At 43.2% G+C, this 20,992-nt stretch overlaps 1 protein-coding gene across 6 annotated transcripts in view; it reads right to left on the reverse strand.

Annotated features, from left to right (window-relative positions):
- The window catches only part of TLN2 (talin 2), a 448,826-nt gene extending 438,589 nt beyond the window's left edge, over positions 1-10,237 (reverse strand). For 5 of the 6 annotated variants that reach the window (XM_059913125.1, XM_059913126.1, XM_059913128.1 and 2 more), the window contains exon 1: positions 10,119-10,237. The gene's annotated coding sequence lies outside the window, so the exon portion shown is untranslated. Of the gene's footprint in view, positions 1-9,291; positions 9,308-10,118 lie in introns of those variants that run through there. The other variant, XM_059913124.1, reaches the window with a different exon arrangement.
- Positions 10,238-20,992: the final 10,755 nt, after the last annotated feature.

Raw genomic sequence — 20,992 nt, forward strand, 5'->3', positions numbered from 1 at the left:
CGGAGACGTACAATGAGATGAATATTTTCCATGCCTGCTAACACAACATCCATTCTGCAGCCCATGGATCAAGGAGTCATTTCAACTTTCAGGTCTTATTCTTTAAGAAATACATTTTGTAAGTCTGTAGCTGCCATAGACAGTGACTCCTCTGATAGATCTGGGCAAAGCAAATTGAAAACCTTCCAGAAAGGATTCACCAGTCTAGACACCATTAAGAACACTTATGATTCACGGTAAGACGTCAAAATAACAACATTAACAGGAATTTGGAAGATATTGATTCCAACCCTCATGGATGACTTTGAGGGGTTCAAGATTTCAGTGGAGGAAGTAACTGCAGATGTGGTGGAAAGATCAAGAGGACTAGAATTAGAAGTGGAGCCTGAAGATGTGACTGAATTGCTGCAATCTCATGAGAAAACCTGAATGAATGAGGAATTGCTTCTCACGCATGAGCAAAGAAGGTGGTTTCTTGAGATGGCATGTATTCCCGGCGAAGACGCTGTGACGATTACTGAAATGACAACAAAGGATTTAGAATATCACATAAACTTAGCTGATAAAGCAGCTGCAGGGTTTGAGAGAACTACTCCAATTTTGAAACAAGTTCTACTGTGGGTAAAATGCTATCAAACAGCACGGCATGCGACAGAGAAATTGTTCGTGAAAGGAAGAGTCAATCAATGGGGCAACCTTCATCGCTGTCTTGTTTTAAGATGTGGCCACAAGCACCCCAACCTTCAGCCACCACCTCCCAAACTGGTCAGCAGCCATCAACATAGAGGCAAAACCCTCCACCAGCAAAAAGATCATGACTCTCTGAAGACTCAGAGGATGGTTAGCACTTTTTTGCAATTCAGTATTTTTTAATTAAGGTATGTACATTGTTTTTTTTAGACATAATGCTATTGCACACTTTCAGTAGACTACAGTACAGTGTAAATATACACTGGAAAACAAAAAATACGTAGGACTCTATTTTGATATTCACTTTATTGCCGTGTTCTGGAACGGAAGCTACAATATCTCCCAAGTATGCCTGTATCAGGGAATAATAAATGATATGAAAACAAAGAAGAGGCTGAGAGCAGGGGCTGGGGGATGCCAGGCAGGCCTCTAAGGAGGTGATACTGGAGCAGACTCCTAAGTTAAGTGAAGTGTGAGAGAAGAGCCCCCTCCTTCAGCAGCCAGGAGAGGGAGATCCAGCAGCAGAGCAGGAGCTGGAGCAGCCAGAGTGCAGGAGGAGAACCAGGTGAGGATTGCAGTGCAGAAGCCAAGCGAAGACAGCCAAAGAGAGAGTTGGCTAACTGCTGCCGAGAGGCTGCAGGCGATGACAACTAAGAGTTGGCCATTAGGTGTCACTGGTACCTGAAGAAGCATGGTTTTGGTGAAGGGGGGGTGGGGCAGAAGCCAAACTGGGGTGGGTTCAAGACAGAATGAGAGGGGAAATGGGGCAAAATGTATGACAGTTTTTTTTAGAAAACACTTACTCCAAGGGAGAATGAGGAACTGGGAGAACAGCCGACTAGGATATTGGGTTGAGAGTGTTTTGTGGTTGCTGCTTTCTCCCTTAAGACGAGAGATACTAGAGCATGTTTCTCATGGAGATGATCCATCAGAGGGAGAAAACTAATGATGCAGAAGGGAAAGGAGATTCGTGCATGACTGAGAGCCTTGCATGCCAACAGGGAACGGGCTCCAGTCCACATGTGGTTCCAGTGCTGTGTGGTTACGGTGCAGGGAGGCTAGCAGATTTAGCACGAGGAGATGATGAAACTAGTTCCTAACTGCTTCTTTTTTCTCCATGAAATAAGCCAAGTCATCAGCTGAGAGTGGGGTGGGGACAGAAACATAGTGGGCTGGGCAGTGTCAAGAGTTGGCCTTGAGGTTTATGGTCATAAATCAAAAGCAAGACGATGCAGATGGCTGGTCTTCTCCAGCCAGGTTCATCAGCCTGAGACAGGAGCACAGTGGGCAGAGGGTGGGGTTTTCCCAGGAAAGTAAGACGAAGGGAGAAATGGTCAAAGAGGTTAAGGGTGTATGGAAGCACCTGGGGGTAGGGGTGGAAGGGAGAGTGGTAGGAGGTAATAAGTATGACGGACGATGAAGTGGAAGGGTCACCAGGTCAGAGCCCCATGTAGGGTGCAGGATAGGTGGAACAGGGTAATAACAGGAATAAGACAAAAGAGAAAAGGTGAGGGTCGGACTGGAATGCTTGTCAAGATTTTGGTGGAGGTACAGTTACTGGTAATGATAAGGTCCACAACTGTGGCTGCAAGTTTAGTGGGTAATAAAATCAACTTAGTGGGTCACGACCAGCAATTTTTTTTAATGACACAGAATAAAAAGTATGCAACTACATTATACCTAGTAAGGGTAAACACTGTTTCGTGAAACTTGTTTCAGTTGTATGTGTATTTGCATTGGGTCTCACATAAGATGTATTTCTCCTATGGATCGGGGTTAAAAAAAAAAAACCCCAGGACACCAGGGCACGGTTTCTCTACCATGGCACTGCTTACATTTTAGCCCACGTGATTCTCTGTGGTGAGGGCTCTCTGGTGCACTGTATGGTGTTTAGCAGCATCTCAGGCCTCCCCTCACTGGACGCCCATAGCACCCCTAGATATTGCCGAATAGCCTCTGGGTGGCAAAACTGCTGAGAACCAGCAGCCTAGAAATAACCATGGGAGGGACGGCTGAAGTGGCGAGAGAAAAAGATAACTAAAAGAGAGTTGGTCAAAGGACTGAATCGGGGGGACAATCTATATAGATGTCCAAGTTACCAAAAATGTTGATGGGAGGAGGGACTGTGGGCCAGATGAACAAGATCTTCAAAGAATGAGGCAAAACAACTACTGAAGCCCGGGCGCCTAGAGCCCGTGCTCCACAACAAGAGAAGCCACCTCAATGAGAAGCCCGCGCACCGCAACGAAGAGTAGCCCCCGCTCGCTGCAACTAGAGAAACCCCGCGTGCAGCAACGAAGACCCAACGCACCCAAAAATAAATAAATTAAATAAATTAATTAAAAAAGAAAAAAGAATGAGGCAAAGTGACCCAGAGGGCTGTAGATGAATGTTCTCTACCCCGGCTACACATTAGAATTACCTGGAAAACTCACCCACCAATGCCCAGGCCCCACCCAGACCAATCAAATCAGAATCCCCAGGTGATCCCAGTGTGAAGCCAGGGTGGAGACCCCTACAGAAGATGCCCACTCTCCAAGGCCCAGCTGAAGTATGACCTCCTTCATGAAAATTTCCCTCCTATTTCACTTCTTTCCATACACCCCACTCATCACAACGAATCTTGCTTTGCTTATAACTTACATGTGAAATCATAAGAAAAGAAGAAAGCCACTAAAATTAAGCAGCTAAAAACAGAACAAGTGTTTACCTGCTGAAGAATTTTAGAATTAGGAGATGCGCTAGCGAGGAGTCTTTCAGGGAAACTTCTTGAGCTTCAGGTCAGCCACTCCTCTGGAGGGCATCCAGACAAGTGAGGGTCCCCGAGTACAGCCCAGCACTTATGTGTCACTGATAAGCATTGTTAGAAATATGTCCCCTCTGGAGACACTGTAATAAACACTTGTTGAAATTAATGACTATTGTACTTCATCCCCACCCCACCCCAAATGCACCAATGACTAGATTACAACAATTTAAGCACCATTTATTATCTGATCACCATTTTCTTCGCAATACCCTTCACATGTAGCCAACTTTTTATTGAAGGCAATCAGTGACATCAAATCTTGAATATGTATATACGTATGATGAAAAACAAAAAGACAGGAACCAGAGACTAATAGTCTTCTCTGCTTTCCCATGAGAAACCATTACAGAATATTTCAAATATCCCTGAACTTTGACGTTCACTGTTGATTAACCACATACAACCATGTATGAAACATCACTACATCCCCAAACACCTACAAAAGATACAGAAAACAGTTAAGTAAAATAACTCAAATATTTCTTTTTCCCAGCTTGGTGAAACTGATAAAACTGAGTTAACTTGCCTTGATTGGCACCCTAACTTTCATCCATGAAAGGGCAGAGCACTGGCTAGACAAGAACACAAGAGCTGCAAAACAGAGGAAGCTGTTCCTCTACACCAGTGGTTTGCAAAGTGTGGTCCAGGACCAGCAAGATCAGCATCACCTGGGAACCTGGTAAAAATGCAAATTATCAGTCCCCACCCAAGACTAACAGAATATGAAACTGTGGCCTAACAAAGTGGGTTTTAACAAGTCCTCCAGGTGATTCTGAGGCATTCTCTCCTGGAAACCACTGAATCTAAACCATGGTTTTCAAATTTGCAGCACAGCTCTGGCTTCCAGGGAGTTGAGACTCTGAGCCTCCCACTAGCATTCACAGAATCACGTGGTATGTACTTTTTAAAATGTGAACAGAGATTCCATTGCTTTTGAAAGTTTCATTTTTCTGTAGTGACTGCCAAGAACTGAAATACTATCAAGTTTCAAAAATCACATCAAGGGGCAGGATTGAAAATGGTACACAGGGAGAGCAATCAGCTAAGCTAAAGATAGTGTGGAAGGAGACCAGGGTTCAAATGACAGCAGAGTCATCTAACAGCAACTCTCTGGGGCTCAGGAAAAGCAAGTTTGAGGAGATGCTTCTCCTCTCTAGGAAGACTCTTCAGTTGCCCAGAAGACCTCCCCTCCACCTTCAGAATGGGATCAGAGAAAGTCAAGGAAAAGGAGACTGCTTGCTAAGAGCTTTCATGACCTCTTATTGTCACTCTCCTGGGAGACAGAGGTAAATAGCTCTTCCAGAAGCCATGGCTTACCCTGAAGGAATTTACTTAAACTTGGGAAATCTCAGAATTTTAGAAGATAATTAACTGAAAGTTTCCAAAGAGACAAGAGATTGCTGCAGAAGGCATCAGAGAAAACATGATATTGCCCAAATTTGTTTCTGAAATGGTTCCAGACAAATTTCCTATTCATTAACCAAATAATACTTTAAAGAGTTTTCATACAGAAACGCCTGCAAGTTTGAGCAAGTAAACCATTCAAGGTGTATGGGGAGCAAGTTAATCACCCCTCTGCCCCAATGCTAATTTTAAACAATACTTAGTTTTATGTGTCCTTCCATATCTTTCTCCAAGGTCATACACCTAGGGCTTCTTTTTTAAATCGGAAATAGGATCATACTATTGATACATATGATACTCAGCAACTCGATTTTATTTACATGTAATGTATCATAGACATCCTTCACAAAACAATCCAGAGTAGCTGCACCCTATTTTATTCATCCTACTGATGGACATTCATGTTGCTTCTAGTTTATTTACTGTAGTAATCCTGCAATAAACATCCTCACACACAGATCCCTACATGCTGATGTTTTTACTTCTGTAAGAAAGGATTCCAAATATGCAACTGCTGGTTCATATGGCATACACGTTCCAAATTTTCACCAAAACTGTCTGCTTTCCCTAAAGCCTGCACCAGTTCATACTCCCCCCAAGAGTCTGAGGGTTGCCCCCCAACCCACCTAATGGAGGATGTTACCAATCTTTACAACATGAATTAATTGAACAGAAAACTAATATCTCTTTGTTTTTTAATTTGCATTTCCCTGACCATTATGTACGTTGAGGATCTTTTCACATGTTTATGACCATTTGTACCTCTTATCTTAGGAATTGCCTGTTCACATCCTTTGTATATCTTTGATCATGCTGTCCTTCAAGTACTGTTTAATTTCACACTAATCCCCTCTCGCCCCCGGAATCTGTGAGATGTGTCAAGTATAAAAGAATATCACCCTCTAGGAACTCAGTGTGTGGGGTGAGGCCAGGGGATGATTTCTTAGCTTGAAGTACACGGTAAACCCTCAAAAACAATTTCTGAATAAGTGAATAGCAGGCTTAGAGAATTCTGTTTGTTAAGAGTGCAGCTAAAAGAGTAAAAAGGAAACACAAATATTCACTACTTGTTCTGCATATTCAGAACAGCATCACTTTGGCTGAAATTAAATTGTTGGTTAAGGGAGAAACAAAACCATGGTCTTGGCACTGACTCTGACAATGCACTGTGAAACGGGTGGCAAAAGAGCCCAGTCTTAATTCATAGCTCTGGGTGGTACATAAACAAAGGCTCTCAAAACCAAGTGACACCTGCCACTAAGCCACAGGCTGTTAATTTGGTCAATGGACAGGAGAAGCCTTCCTTAAACATTTTGTTCTTTTTCGGTTTTTTGTCTCCAACGCCATCCAAGATTTTTTAGCCTTTCAAAATCTCCTGCTTATCGGGGAAGGGGAGCGAGGAGGGCCTGCAGGGGGGTGTGACAGAGTTCAGATTCCTTAACGCTTTTAACTTTAGGCAAAACATCTGGTTATACCCAGCATCTATCCCCATTATTTGCAATAGTTCTGTTTGGCTTATGTCTTAACTAGTCTCCTTTTTAAATATAAAAGTAATAGGATTAAAAAGTTCTGGGGGAAAGTACTGTAATTAAAAAGGCACCAGTTGGGTATGGTAAGCTGTAATTCTGGTCCTGCTTATTAAGTTTTCCTTCTTGGCTTTAATTTTTTTTTGTACCCATAAAAATAACTTTGAATTATTTAACTCTTTTTTAGTACTTCCTGTATTGGCTAAACACCACCCCAAATCTCCAAGAAAACATTATGACTCAAAAGTTCTGGAGTAGTAATGTCACAGAACACAAGTTTTAGACACTGTCCCAAGAGTCAGGCATGCCACACACACACACACACACACACAGCCTGGTAACTTGACAGGCAACTCTCCAAAATGAATAGGCATTTTCTCACCTCTTGAAGTTACAAAATCTTCTTAATAGGAAAAAAATTGCAGGAACTTTGATCAAGCCATGAGGTTATAATAAGAATCAGGCAAGAGGCAACAAAGCACAATTTATAACACTTTGTTAAGAGAGGCATAAAAAAATAAATAAATATTGAGGTAGTATACTTGGGAATGAAGACTGAAGGGTTTGTAATAAAACTTCTCTTTTTTAAATCTTTTATTTTAGCATTATTGAGAAAACTCTTTTAAGACTTTTATTATGTAATGTTTAGCACATGCACAAAAATATGTGACACACACACACACACACATATATATATAGTTATAAAGCACAATCCTAAGATGAATAAATACATTTTTAGATTTTTTTTTTTTCCTGAGCATAGTTGGTAAAGATTTAAATTGTTCATCACCTGTAACCATCCTTAACTGTTCTTAGGAACAAATGATCTGCTGGGAGCCAGGAGTGGAGGAATGGGGGAATCAGTATAATTTTGAGCTATAAAAGAAACTGGACTAAAGCAAATAAATAACACACACACACACCTATTTCTAAAACCTGACTTTGCTTAAAAATACTCTAGGGAACAGTGTTTGAAAAACCCTGAACAAGTAGATTTAACAGCAAGTGAATTCAAGACCCATATAAATAAACCTTTGCCTAGAAAGAATTTCCCCAATAACTAATTGAACAGGATCATTTTAAAAGTGCACCTTCCCTTTGGAGGTAGAAGCACAACATCAATGCCAAAAACAGAAACTCTAATAACTCTTTAGTATCTCCTTGATGACCTGAGTGGGTACAAAGGCAGAGAGAAACCAGTGACTTCCCCGATCTGAGGAGCCCTGTGTTTCTGGGATTCAAGGTACCACTTCTAAGACTGGGAACTTTACAAAAGGGATGGAGGCGTTCAGCAACTGATTTGATTCTCTCCTAAATTAATTATGCTAATTCTAGATAAATGTATCTTAGGCTCAGGGTGTTCTCCACAATTCTAGGGCTCAGTGAAAACAAAATTAGCATTCGTGCAGGTATCCCTCCTCTCTCAAGGCCATTTGTCTTGTCACACCACCGCACCTCCAGGGTTTTTGCATGGATATCCCAAATCAGCCAACAAGGAAGATAAAACCTTGGAAACCCAGTGGCTGACATTCCCACTAGAGGCATTTATTGAAGTGGACAGACGCAAAAGCAGCCTAATCCCTGACAACAAAGGGCACATCTCCGAGATGAAAGCCTCCCCCCATCCCCTACATCCCTTCTGTGATCCCCTGAAGCCTCTCCAATGACAAAGCCCCAAAGTGCTGACATGACCTCAATAGTATGGCATCATTTCTCTCGCCAAGGAGAAAGGCTGGCACGTTCCTGCCAGCGAACTGTAGGTCAGCCAACACGCCCTTCCCCTGCCCCTTCGCAAAGCAGAGATCACAATCTATTTCAAAAGTAAAGATTCCCCACCGCCCACTCCTGAGGAGCCGCCAACTCCAAGCTCTGGAGGAGGGAGGATAGCGCGCAACCTGACGAATGCCACAACTCAGCACCCCGGGTACTATCAGAAGCCAAAGTAAGTGGTACTAAGAGCACCAGGCTGCTTGTAATTTATTACATTTTGGGGGTCCAGTTCTCCGGAACATCATCCCTACTCTCCCGTCTTTAATTGTGTCTTGCACAACGCCAACACTTCAGCTCATTCCTCTCTCACCGTCTGGAAATAGCCAGAGGTTAGTTTTCACCACGAGACAGGGACTGTGAATCAATCTCCTTTCCCCAGGTCACCTGGGCTCTTCACGGGCAGCAAAAATCCAAGTTTCCCCACGCGTCACCTGAAGCCCCAACTTCTGGAAACGCCCCGCCTTAACCTCGCCCCCACGAGCTGGCACCGCGGCGAGAGACGAGCACGCAGCCGCGGGCGCTGCTGCTGTCGCGGCCGCAGCCAGGGAGGGGAGAGGAGGCTCGGGCTGGTGTTCCGCCCCGGAGCCCCCGCAAGCCAGGCCGTCGGCCCCGACGCGAAAACCGGGCGCCTTCTCTCCGCGGGTAGTGAGATCCCGCGTTCTGCGGAGCGCCCAGGCGGATCCCCGAGCCGGCAAAACGCTCCGCACCGGTGCCCGGCCGGGGGACGCGGCCAAGCGCACGGCTCCCGCGGAGCGTCCGGGCCGCCGCGGCGGCAGAAGAGGGGCGTGTTTCTTGCGCCTCGGGGCCCGACCGCCGCGTCTCGGCGGGACCGGGGAAGGAGGCGAGCCGAGCGCGCAGTCCCAGACGGCAGCTCTCGGCCCTCAACCCCGGCGGGCCGGCCTGGCGACGCGCTGCAGCCCGCGCGCCCTTGCGGGGACAGGCGCGGTGCGCGCCCTGCGGGGCCGCCTCCGTGCCGGCCTGGGCGCGCAAACTTTCCAAGCGAAAACCGCTCCAGCCTCTCCAGCGGGGGCGCCGCGCTCTCCCCCGGGCCCACCAACTGTTCGCCCCCTCCCCTCCGCAGCCAAGACCCACTGAAAATATGGCGCCCTCGAACGTCGTTCCTCGGTCCCCTCAGGGAATCCCGAAATGCCTGTCTCCAGGACCCCCGGCTCCCGGTGGGCGCGAAATTTCAGCTCCTGGGGCCGAGGAAGGAGAGGGCGCCCCTGGTCCAGCGCGAGGCCAGCGGCACTGAATCCCAATCCTCCCCTAGCTCTAGGTCCCTCAGCGGCCAGCAGTTTGCTAGTGGCGAGATTGCCAAGTAAAGGGGAATCGTGGAATCGGCAGGTCTGAGAGTCCGGGACTGGGAAAGGAGCTCCGCACCGGCCGGCTGTCTTTGCCTGGAGCCCGGCCGGAGACTTGTTTGCAAAGTGGCGCTGGAGTCGGGGAGACCAGTGCTGGAATGAAGCCGCTCCGCCCGCGCCAACTCTCCTGGCGCGGGGACCCGGCCGGGGCTGAGGGGACACTCCATGCAGGCGGGGCCGCTTTTCAAAGCCCAGTTACCGGAAACCCAGCGGGAGCCCCGGGGGAGACCGGCTGCCCACGGCTAGGAATCCGCTCTCGGGCGCCGGCTGCGAGGCTGTTTGCAAACCGCGGCGCCCGGGTCCAGTGCAGTGAAACATTCATGTGCGATAGACAGGTGCATTAATTTAATTTTATTTTTATTTTCTGCAAAAAAGCCCCCCTAGAACATCAAATCTGGGAGCTTTGCGGGGTTTTTTGCATCACTCACGAGATGCAAAAGGAAGGAAAAAACCACCCACATTTTCCTTCTGTAGAGGGGAGGGAAAAGACACGAGAAATTCATGCAACGTGCATGCAGCTGGAGGAAGAGGAAAACCCGAGTGAGTCGTGAGCCTTACCGGCGGATGCATTTACTGTCTCACTGCAGAGCGCCTGCACCGGAGTGCAGCCGGCGACCCCCCGCGCGCCCGGCGACCGCTCCGCTCCCGCAGCCGCCTCAGCCGCTGCCGCCGCCGCTGGCTCCAGGCGCGGAACAAGAGCCGAGGGCGAGCGCGAGCGCACGGCCCGGCGCGCCGGGAGGGCAGGAAGCGCGTCATCACTCGGGGACGGCGCGGCTCCGCGCGGCTCCGGTCCGGCCGCGGTGCAGCGCGGCAGCCGGGCTGGGCCGGCACGGGCGCCCGCGGGCTCCTCCTGAGTCTCTAGCCTGCTGTCCGGTGGTGGGAGGGTCCGCGAGGCAAGGCGACGCGCCGGCCGAGCTGTCGCAGAACTCGGGCTCTGCTATGCAAGGGGGGGAGGGGATGCACCGTCTTGGGGAATGGGGCCCCTAGGTCCGCAGAGCGCTTCCCCTGACCGCTGGCCCGCCGCTGGAGGAAGCGAGGTGCGGTTCCGACGGGAAGACCCTGGTGGGCTCTGGGGTCCTACTGCGACTCTGTCGGCGGGAACCCGAAGCGGGATTGTCCCTCTCTATAAATGTCGCACACGCCGACACCTAAACTCAGCTGGTCAGAGGTCATTTAGGGATTTAGAGAACGGCTTTAGGGATGAGGGGCATATTCTATTAAGTTCATAAGAAGAAATTTTTCTCCCGCCTACTGTGCCCTTAAAGTCAATTGTATACCTTACAGTTACACAGACCTTAGGAAATGTAGGATGACCTGAAACCATTTGAGGTTTAGGAAGCGAGGAGACAAATCACAAAACACTATGTATTATATGATCCCATTTTTAAAAACTACGATGTGTGGAGAGAGGCAGAAAAGGCTGGACACATAAACACTAAGATGTTAGCTAGGTCTCAGTGACTGGTGAAATTGTGGGTGATTTTTCTTTTTCTGCTTAGTTCTAGTTTCTGATTTTTCTGTAAGGAACACATTAGTAATTCAAAAAAAATTTTTTTTAATAAAAGATCTTGCATTTTTTTTCCAGCCCAATATAAAATGACCAGAATTAACCCCTTTTCCCAAGAAATAGGTAGCAAATCTCTTCAGTTACTCATAAATGAAACTACTGCAACTTTTTAGTGTTTCTCAGAGCATGTGCAACTGCTATCCTTATGAAATGAAGATGATGTAAATTGAAACTATCTTGAAGAAGTCCATTGGGACATTGGATAAGCCTGGACACTCTATAAAAACAATAGCATGTTCTTGTCCTGGTTGATGGACTTGATTTTATCATGACCCCAGAGATCCTTATAACAGAGGATAGCTTTGTAACTTATTGCAGAGAATAAACTTTATAAATCAAAAAGCACGGTTAGAGAACCAATTAACAGGCAACTTGAGAAAGTTCTAAAAGTTGCAGGTCACTGACTGTTTCTAATTGCCCAGGAAAAATGGTTCTGTTCACCACAACTTTTTAAACATGCCCCAGTCTAACAATAACTGGTAGTGGCAAGAAGTCACCTCAGGGGATGGTAAAAAGTAAATGTTTATTGATTTCTGTAAGAGATTGGTAATAAGCTCATTAAATTAATGCCACCTAAATTGTCCCTTGGTTTACTGACCATATTTTTATAGTTCACATGACAGGTTTATGTAAGAAGCTCTTCAAGACAAAGAGAAAAATTGATTGCAACTAAAGTCATTTTTCCTTTCCACTTAGTCCTCAGTTCATGGGGCCCAATGGCTTCGCATCAAGCATCTCAAAATTGGATTTTTCCCCAACTTGGATTTCAGGATTTTCCATCACTTAATTCACCATTCTCAAAGTATCCCATGCTCTTCCACTGCCTGCCAACGAGAAGCCGTTTAATATTAGAAGGTAAACTCCATGAGAGCAAGGATCTTACCTGTATCTCTGTGCCTAAAAGAGGGCCTGGCACTTAGTAGGTGCACAATAAATACTTGTTTCATGAAAATAGCACATTTGTTAACTACTTGGGTAGTTCCTGAGATATTGGAAAAATCATCTCTCCTGCTAGACTGTCAGTGTTATCCTGGGAAACTAACATCTTGTACTTATACATAGCATTGGTTTAGTCCAGTAATTTTACTCTTTTCAAAATAGCAGCTAAGTCTGAGACATTCAGAGCAGTGAGGTGCAGGTGTCTGAATATCTATGCATTATGTACCCAATTAGCACTATTTTGTGGTTCTCAGAGATCAGTCAAATCCTTTCCCCCAATGAGAACATCAGTCCTAGAATTCTTTGCTTTAGTCTGGGCTTCTAACCAACTGACTTTGAACACTTCACCTATTTTTATAGTGTCTCAGTTTCTCTAACCTCTCCTATGACCTCAAAGCCATTTACTATTTCCTTAGAAAAACCAACCTTAACCATTCGAATGCCTAGCAGTATATTTTTCAATAGCTACCCCAACAGAAGTAAAATTGATTTTACTAATAACCTACAGTAACTGCTCTGAAATTGAGACTCCTTCTCTAGACCTTAAAAGATAGTTATTTCTGGGAATTCCCTGGTGGTGCAGTGGTTAGGACTCCAGGCTTACACTGCCAAGGGCCTGGGTTCGACCCCTGCTCGGGGAACTAACATCCCGCAAGCCACGCAGTGTGGCCAAAAAAAAAAAAAAAAAAAATTAAAAAAAAAAAGATAGTTATTTCTAAATTTAGAGTCAGCTATAAGTAGTCTCTCTCTTTACTAGTTACAGTGATCATAATTCATTGTAGACCAGCAAAAAACCTGATCTAACAAGTTCGCATTTTTGGACTTTGTCTCCACCCAGCAGAGGAAAACATGGTGGCATTTTAGAGTGTCTAGGGCCTGTGATAAAACTCATTCCATTAAGCAGTTTACCAAGTCTTCGTATTGTCCCAGTTCCTGCCAAGCAGATCATTAGGAACTGAAAAAATATACATTTGTGTGACTAAAAAGTGCAGTATTGGGGGAAGTGAATCAAAGAGGTAGCTTCCAAGTCACTTACAAATATATCTGGAACTAAAACTTATTTTTTGCACAAGCTGGAGCTATAAAGACCAAACCAGATTTGCTTGGTGCTAGAGAACCAAATTCTAAGAAATTGCTCTACTCACCCATTGCCCTATTAGCCTTAACCTCCTAACTTCCTGTTTGCACATGTATATACCTAAGCAAACCCAACTGTGTCCATATTGAAGAGCAAAAAGAAATTCCACCAAATATTTTGTTCTACTTTTGTTTATAAGATCATAATTTGTGCTATATCTTCTGGGGCTTCCTTTATACAATACACCAACAGTTCGTGATATTTTCCCCCCTTTCAAAATTGTCTTACCCACTCCCAGGAACAAGGGACACATGGGAACCACGTTTTCTGAAAATTGCCTGTTACTCAGAACAGAAAACCAAATACTCAGGCTTCTATTCTCACTTGACATTTTTAGGTTTACAGAAATCTCTCCATCTGCTTTCTAATTATAAGTTCTAGGAGAGAATACTACATAATAATTATAGAGAGAATATTATCTGAGTTTCAGTAAAGCATGTAATTGATAAGTTACTTTTATTTTATTTGAAGGGCAGATATTTGACATTTTGTCAGAATTAATATGTTTTAGTTTTGTAGCTACCTCTAAGCATGGGGCCTCACCTTATTCCTGACATTCAGTATGAAGTGGTAGATGCAGATTTAAATGTCTTCTTTTAGAAGAGGAAATTACTCACATGGATTCAGGAAACAATTGTTATTATTGTACCCAACACAGGACATGCTTGAGATTAATTTTTCTTTTCCTATGGTATATAAAAACACACCACTGAAGGTTCTTTAAAAGTCTCTGAAGAACATGCTGTCTAGAAGAATTCCAATAATTATGATTTTAAATTGGATTTATCTTTAATCCAAATCACATGGTTAACATCAGCAGTATGTGAGGCAGGATCTTTCTCTTTTGGTTGCTTGATAACTGAGTTGAGAAGACTTGTTTGGGGTTATTATACTTTGGTTAAAAACATTTTAAAATATTTTTATTGTGGATTATCAAAACTCTTTTACTATTAAATATCTAACTTTAAAGTCTCCCTGGTCATTTGGGATTTTTTTTAATTATATATATATATATATATATATATATATATATATATGAACATATTTTCATGAAATGTTCTCTAATACCAAGGTATTGTAGAAAGACTTTTAAACTAAAAAAAAAAATTTTTTTTTTCAATCTGTGATCATACTTAATTTCCCCTCTATCACTAAAATATGTTGAATAAGAATGGCTTCTTTGACTCTGGAGATGTATTTACTTATATGTGCCACAAAATTCTTTTAAAACATTTTGTTTAGACATCAGACCAACTTTAATTTTAAAATAATATGTTTATTGTCATGTAAGAAATATCATTCTAAATCAACCTCAAATAGAATAGATTTGTTCTAAACAAATAAGATGATTAAATCATGCCTAAGTCATTAATTGTTTTTATTACATAGTTGGAAGTGATGAACTGAAATATAGTTAATGTAGGTAGAAATTACTTAGATATTTTTAATGTAACTTCAGAGAGGTAAGTGATGGCTTTGTGTCTACATCAAAGACAAAATAAATATATCCAGCACAATTGTTACTTGCCTATTTCTTTAAACCAATTTAACAAATATTTATTGGGTTAGTGCCAGGATTCAGTATGAACATAACACTCTCCCTCCCAGCTGTGCAGAATCCAACAGAACAAAATACAACCCTTGCCTTTCAGGAAGGTTGGAAAGATTAGAGAGTACACACCAGATATTCAAATTGATCCTGTTGATAAGAGGTCTTTAAAGGTCTCTTTTAATCAGTCACTTCCCTCAGAGTTACAGGAACCTAAGGTTTAGAATGCACCCAAAAAAGACGTTCTTTCCTGACAAGACCAGTCCTGGGCACAAAGGATTAGCTGTGGTCCTTGTAGCCCTATGTTCTGTTGCCTAGAGCAGCTCAAAGCAGATGTCTTAGGATGTCAACCTGGCCTCATTTAGTGTTCATCTGAACCTTTAAGATCAACTAAAATGCAGGAGTTCTGATGAACTGATCCATACATCATTTGCCTCACCATGTTTAATATACTTTTACTTCCTGCCAGATCCATCTCCTAGAGTTTTGTCAGGTTAAGAAGCTTTAATTGTTCTCACTTTGCCTCAAAAGGTGATTCCACTGTGATTTATCTGGCTTTTAGCATTATCATATTACTCTATCTTTATTTTGATAAACTCAGAATTTTCAGCATTAGAACCACCTTTGCAAAGACTGCAAAGTTGGCATAATACAGAGTCGTGTACAGGGTTAGTGAGTTGGAAGAGAGCTGGAAAGAGAAGGAAAAAGAAGGAAATATCCATTCAGACAATTTGTAATGCATCAGCTCTTAACATTACTCTTTAAATATTTCCCCAGTGCAATAAGAATAATATGAAAACAAAAACCTCCAGCATCAACTCAATTAGCTTAATTTTTTCTACCCAAAGGTGAAATAGAAATAAGGGGATAACATTTCATCTTCCCTAATATCAGAAAGATTATGTGCAAAAACATCATTTTGGTCTCCTATGAAATTAAGTGGTTTTAATCTTTTTTTTAATGTATTAATATATGGCTCAGAACCACAAGGCCACTATGGAAATATAGGGCTCTTTACAATAATCAGTGGGATGAAATGGTATTTTAATGTCATTTACCTCTCTAATTCCACTCCATGCCGTTCTAACTTTTATTAATGATCCTTATTGCTATAGTAGTTAAGTACAGAGTACCCAACATAGAAACTTTCTGCATTCACTGGGCTTCAAACATACTGATGCATCTCTTTCTTCATTATCCATATCACTTGGCACAGCTAAATAGAAATCTTAATTAACCATAAAGACAGTCAAAATTAGATAATGGTTATTCTGAGGTTCCTTCTTTTATGCTTAAAATTAAAAATAAAGTATTAATGAAATTTTGTTAAACTCTATCATTTTGATGATAAGTGTCTGACTCATCTTTTTGTCTCCTAAGACCCAGCGCCCATAGCAGCAGCCCCTGAGTATATGTTTATTAAATAAATTTCTCTACTGTTATTTAGATAAATTAACTCTTTCAGCTGAATGTGTCCCACAGATGCCCAGTTTACAACCAATAAATGACTAGGGCATTGGGAGGAATACAACTAAACTCATGAGGGCCAAGTCTGTAAAAACTAATGTATCTCCTTTTGTAATGTCTGCATCCTCTCTTCAAGAAATTATTTGAATAGTCTTCCTTCCAACCCTGTCTCCCAGTCACCTAGTTCCTCTCTTCAGAGGCAATCATTTTTACCAGTTTCTTGGGTATCCTTTCAGGATATACAAGCATAAACATATGTTCACTTTTTTTGCACAAATGGTAGTATGCTATTCTGCTACTTGCTTTCTTTGTTATTCTTTGTAGGTAGAGTTTTTTTTTCTTATTTTAATACAGTATTATGAAAATCTTAAAACATGTAGCAAAAGTAGAGAGCATTGCATAATGAACCCCATGTACTTCAACACCCAATTTCAACCATCTCAAGATATTACCACTTGCTTTGTCTATCTTTTATTCTTATGTGTGTATTTTAAAGGAAATCTCAGACATCGTGTCATTTCATCGCTACTCCCTAAATACATACTACTCTCTAAATCATATGGACATTTTCTTATGTAAGTACAATGTCATTATCCCACGTAGTAAAATTAATTCCTTGGTATCATCTAGTGCCCAGTCTATACTCAGGTTTCCTTAATTGTCTTTAAAATGACAAACAGGGTCTTCCCTGGCGGTCCAGTGGTTAAGACTCTGTGCTTCCATTGCAGGGGGCGCGGGTTCGATACCTGGTCTGGGAGCTAAGATCCCACAGCCAAAAGAAAAAAAGACAAACATTAGGTTTGTTTTCTGTATTTCTTAAGCCTCTTTTCATCTTGACATCTGTCCATCCTTATTTTTCTGATAAGTTGATTTGAAGACAACTTCTCACTGTCCTGGAGAATGTTCCACACTCTGGATCTACCTGTTACTCCTTTGTGGTGTTGTTTATCTTGGTCCTCTATCCCCCTATTTCTTGTAAACTGGAAGTTGTTTCCATCAGCTTAATTAGGTTCCGGTTTAAATTTGGGGCAAGCAGACTTCATAGCTGGTACTGCATGTCTCATACTGCATCACACAAGGGGGCACATAATGTCAAGCTGTCCACATTTCAGTGAAGCTGAGATTGACCAGTGGATTCAGGACGTGCCATCCTGATCCCGATGTTGTAACGTTCCCACAAGTCTTTTATCAAGGATTTCTCCATTGATGACTGTTGCCTGAATTGATGATTCACTAAAGGCTGCAAAATGGGAGTATCCTAGTTCTAGGAGTTTTGTGTGGTGAAAAGTACCTTCTTTACCGGAAAAGATTCACAAGATGTTAGAATTCATTGTGAATTGGAAAATTTACAATGAAGTTCATGGAAATACATGATCATAAGAATTAGCACTAAGAAGTTTCCAAATCCCTCTAAATTCCATTCAAATGAAAATTTAAAACCTGTAGCTTCAAAATCTTTGTTAGTTTTTAAGGTTTAAAAAGTCTAGGTCCATTTAGGAGGAACTGGTCTTGTCACTTGGGCCGAGGGTGGGGGAGTGTTCCACAGTTATATAACATTATAAATATAATCTACTGGGAATGTCTCCCATATGCGTTAGAGAGCTCATCATATCTATAGAAAGAGTATTCTCACCCAATCTGAAATTAATTATAGAATTATTCCCTTTATAGAATGTTAGAAAGATGGAAACAATCCTCTCTGGGGAGGAAATCTCCAGGGAGATGAATATTTCCAGAACTGCAGACAAGGCCAAGCAGAGAACTACTGTGTGGCTTCGTGAGGCCAGAGAGAGGGAGCATTTCCAAGCATTGGCATTTCTCTAAAACGAGGGTTGTCTCTCATCCAAACCTAGACTCAATAGGCTTGTCATTCAAATGCCTAGGCCCCGCTCCAAGAGATCCAGATTTACTAAGTTTCTTCCTTTAAAAGCTTCCCAGGTGAAAATGATGCAGTGGGTCCAGAGACCACCTTCGGGGAAAACCCCACAATAAGTACTGAGGGCTCTGAGTCTCACACCTGTGCCCACTGAACATTGCCTAGTAGACCTGATGCACTGTACCACTATGTGGCTCTGAAGTGTTTCCTTAAGAATTATAGTTCATTACACTACGCTGTGAAGATGCATGCATTTCTCTATACCCTTTGTGCAAGTTAAAGAGAGCCCTCTTAGCAATGCGCATCAGTGCATCCTGCAGCAGTGGCTGATACCGGCCAAACAGGACCCTGCTTGCTTGAGTTGAGTGTGTGCTGCAATGACTGCTTTTACTCCACGTGCCCCCCTTTCTGCCAGTCTTTTTGTGCTGGAGAAGTTTTTTTGTTTTGTTTTGTTTTGTTTTTTGCTGGAGAAGTTTTGACCCCCCATGTCTGATAAAATGTGTCAGTGGTAGTGCAAGACCCATCATGGAGGAGCAAAGGCAGAGCCAATGTGGGAGTGAGAACTTAAGCTGTCGAGGGGCTCAAGGCCCTCCTGGGAAGTGGCCGAGGAAATAGAGGGTAAAGAGCAGTGGTCAATTACAGATTGGTGAAGAGAGATTTTCTGGAAGGAAAAAGGTATTGAGGCGTGTAGCAACAGCGTGGATGGGCCAAAAAGAAACTAGGAAGGGAGGCTTGAGGCTTCAGAGGAGGTTGGAAGAGAAGTGAGCAGAGCCCACCAGTGCGTGAGGTTGGGGACTTCCATCTCCATGGGGACTCTGCGATAACCACATTCATCACTGAGTTAGTGAGACAACCTCACCCCAGTCCCCCCCACCATTTCCCCACAAAACAGATTACTTCTGTACTGAGCTTTGGGCTGGATAATGAACCATTTAAGAAGGAAAACCTCCAAAGTGTCAAAGATGGGGACTTCCTGGTGGTCCAGTGGGTAACACTCTGAACTCCCAATGCAGGGGACCCGGGTTCGATCCCTGGTCAGGGAACTAGGTCCCGCATGCATGCCTCAACTAAAGATCACGTGTGCCACAACTAAGACCTGGTGCAGTCAAAATAAACAAATAAATATTTTGTAAAAAAAAAAAAAAAAGTCTCAAAAATGTGAGTGTGCCCATGCCTGCTACTTTCATGCTCTCTGTAGAGACACTGAAGGGGCTTGGAAGAGCGGTTTCCCCTAGAATGGGATAGGGTAACTGAACAAAGCCATGGAGGAGGGCTGGAGAGAAAAACTGTGCAGGATGGAATACTTTTGTTTGTTTCTAGAGTGTATTGAGGAGCTCGGGTTCTAGGGAAGCGAGCTAAGGCTAGAAGAACCACTGCAATGACTCAGTCGCAAAGAACTGGGAGAGTGTCCCAGGTCAGAAGAGTCAAGGGGCAAAGGATAGGTTGGAGCAAGAGATGCAGAGGCCTGGGATCAGAAAGAAGCTAAGCTCTGGCCTACTCGAGTGATCTGAATAGGACGTGATATGGAATGGATGGGATGCCTGGGTTCCCTCGAAATATGTATGCTTCAAGAGACAAAGGACAAAAAAACAGAGAGATGTTTTAATTCATCAAAACACTTCATTATTAAGAACTTCCTAGCAAACAGTGCTGCGTCACTCAATTAGATGTACTTGTAGTATCTAGTGCTATGGCAGGCACATGGAAATCTCCCAGTAACTTTTTTGAATGAATAAGCAAATAATGGGTGGGACTCAATCCAAACGATGTTTTACGTCAAACAAAATAAATGGACTCTTTGAAGCACAGACAACTCTAGCGCCATCCCACCACCAATGTTGCCACTGTGGTTTTCAGCATAGCACTATACTTGACTCATATTCACATCTCTGTCTTATCCACCAGATCAAGCTTCCTGATGGCTTGGTTCCTGAGGGATAATGTTTTACTCATCTTCAAGCCCTCAGTTCTTATAAGGGTACTTAGGCCAAAGTAAGGGCTGAGCAAACATCTGTTGAAGGAGTGACTGGAGGAATGAACAGCTAGTAACTTACCAAAGGACTCGGATCTTTAATATTGACTCAGTTCAGTGTCATCTAAGCTGCCCTTTCTGTTACCCCCTACAATGCACCCTACATGTTTGTAGAAGTAACTTACATGGAGGGGGAAAAAAATGAGCTGGAAGGTTCTGGAAGAAAAGGAGACCCTTAGCAGGCCATGCTGTCATTTGGAAGACAGCAAGCACTACTACAGACTACAGTTATGGTTTACCAAATAGCCCTGACAGAGGCTGGATATCACCAGTGTGGTCTGGTGTTGACTCTGTTTTCCTACCCATATGTTCTTTGTTGTTTTTTGAGAACAGACTCAAAAACCATTTCTCATTTTTGCAAAATGAGCATAGCTGGGGCTGGCCATTCCTTCTGAAGAGACTGTGGCCTCCCACATGGCCACAGACAGACCCGCAAGTGATGAAATGTGAAATTACTTGCAAGCTGAGGGCCATCATTTCTAGTCCCATTTCTTGACTGACAGTTGTTTAGATTAAGGCCAAAGATGTTTGTCTGACTTTAATTCTTCTGCAGGTGATGACCTATTTCAGGGGTTCTGTTTTCTGCCTTACCTGGATCTAGTCACAGTTACACAAGATCAGTCCTGTCAAAAGTAACCACTTCCAAAGTGGGGGAGGTTCACTGAGGAGGAGAATGAGAATTGAAATGGGAATCAGGAAACCTAGGTGGCTCCACGGTAGATATGTAAGCTTGGACATGTCCCTCCGCTTTTCACAGTAGAGTATTCTTCTTTGTAAATTGAGCTGGTTGAGTCCAATAATCCATAATTCCACTTCTAGCTTTCTGTCATTTCTCCGCACATCTATAAAACATATAATCAGTGC

The sequence above is a fragment of the Balaenoptera ricei genome, chromosome 2 (genome assembly GCF_028023285.1).
Source record: "Balaenoptera ricei isolate mBalRic1 chromosome 2, mBalRic1.hap2, whole genome shotgun sequence".
NCBI lineage: Eukaryota > Metazoa > Chordata > Mammalia > Artiodactyla > Balaenopteridae > Balaenoptera > Balaenoptera ricei.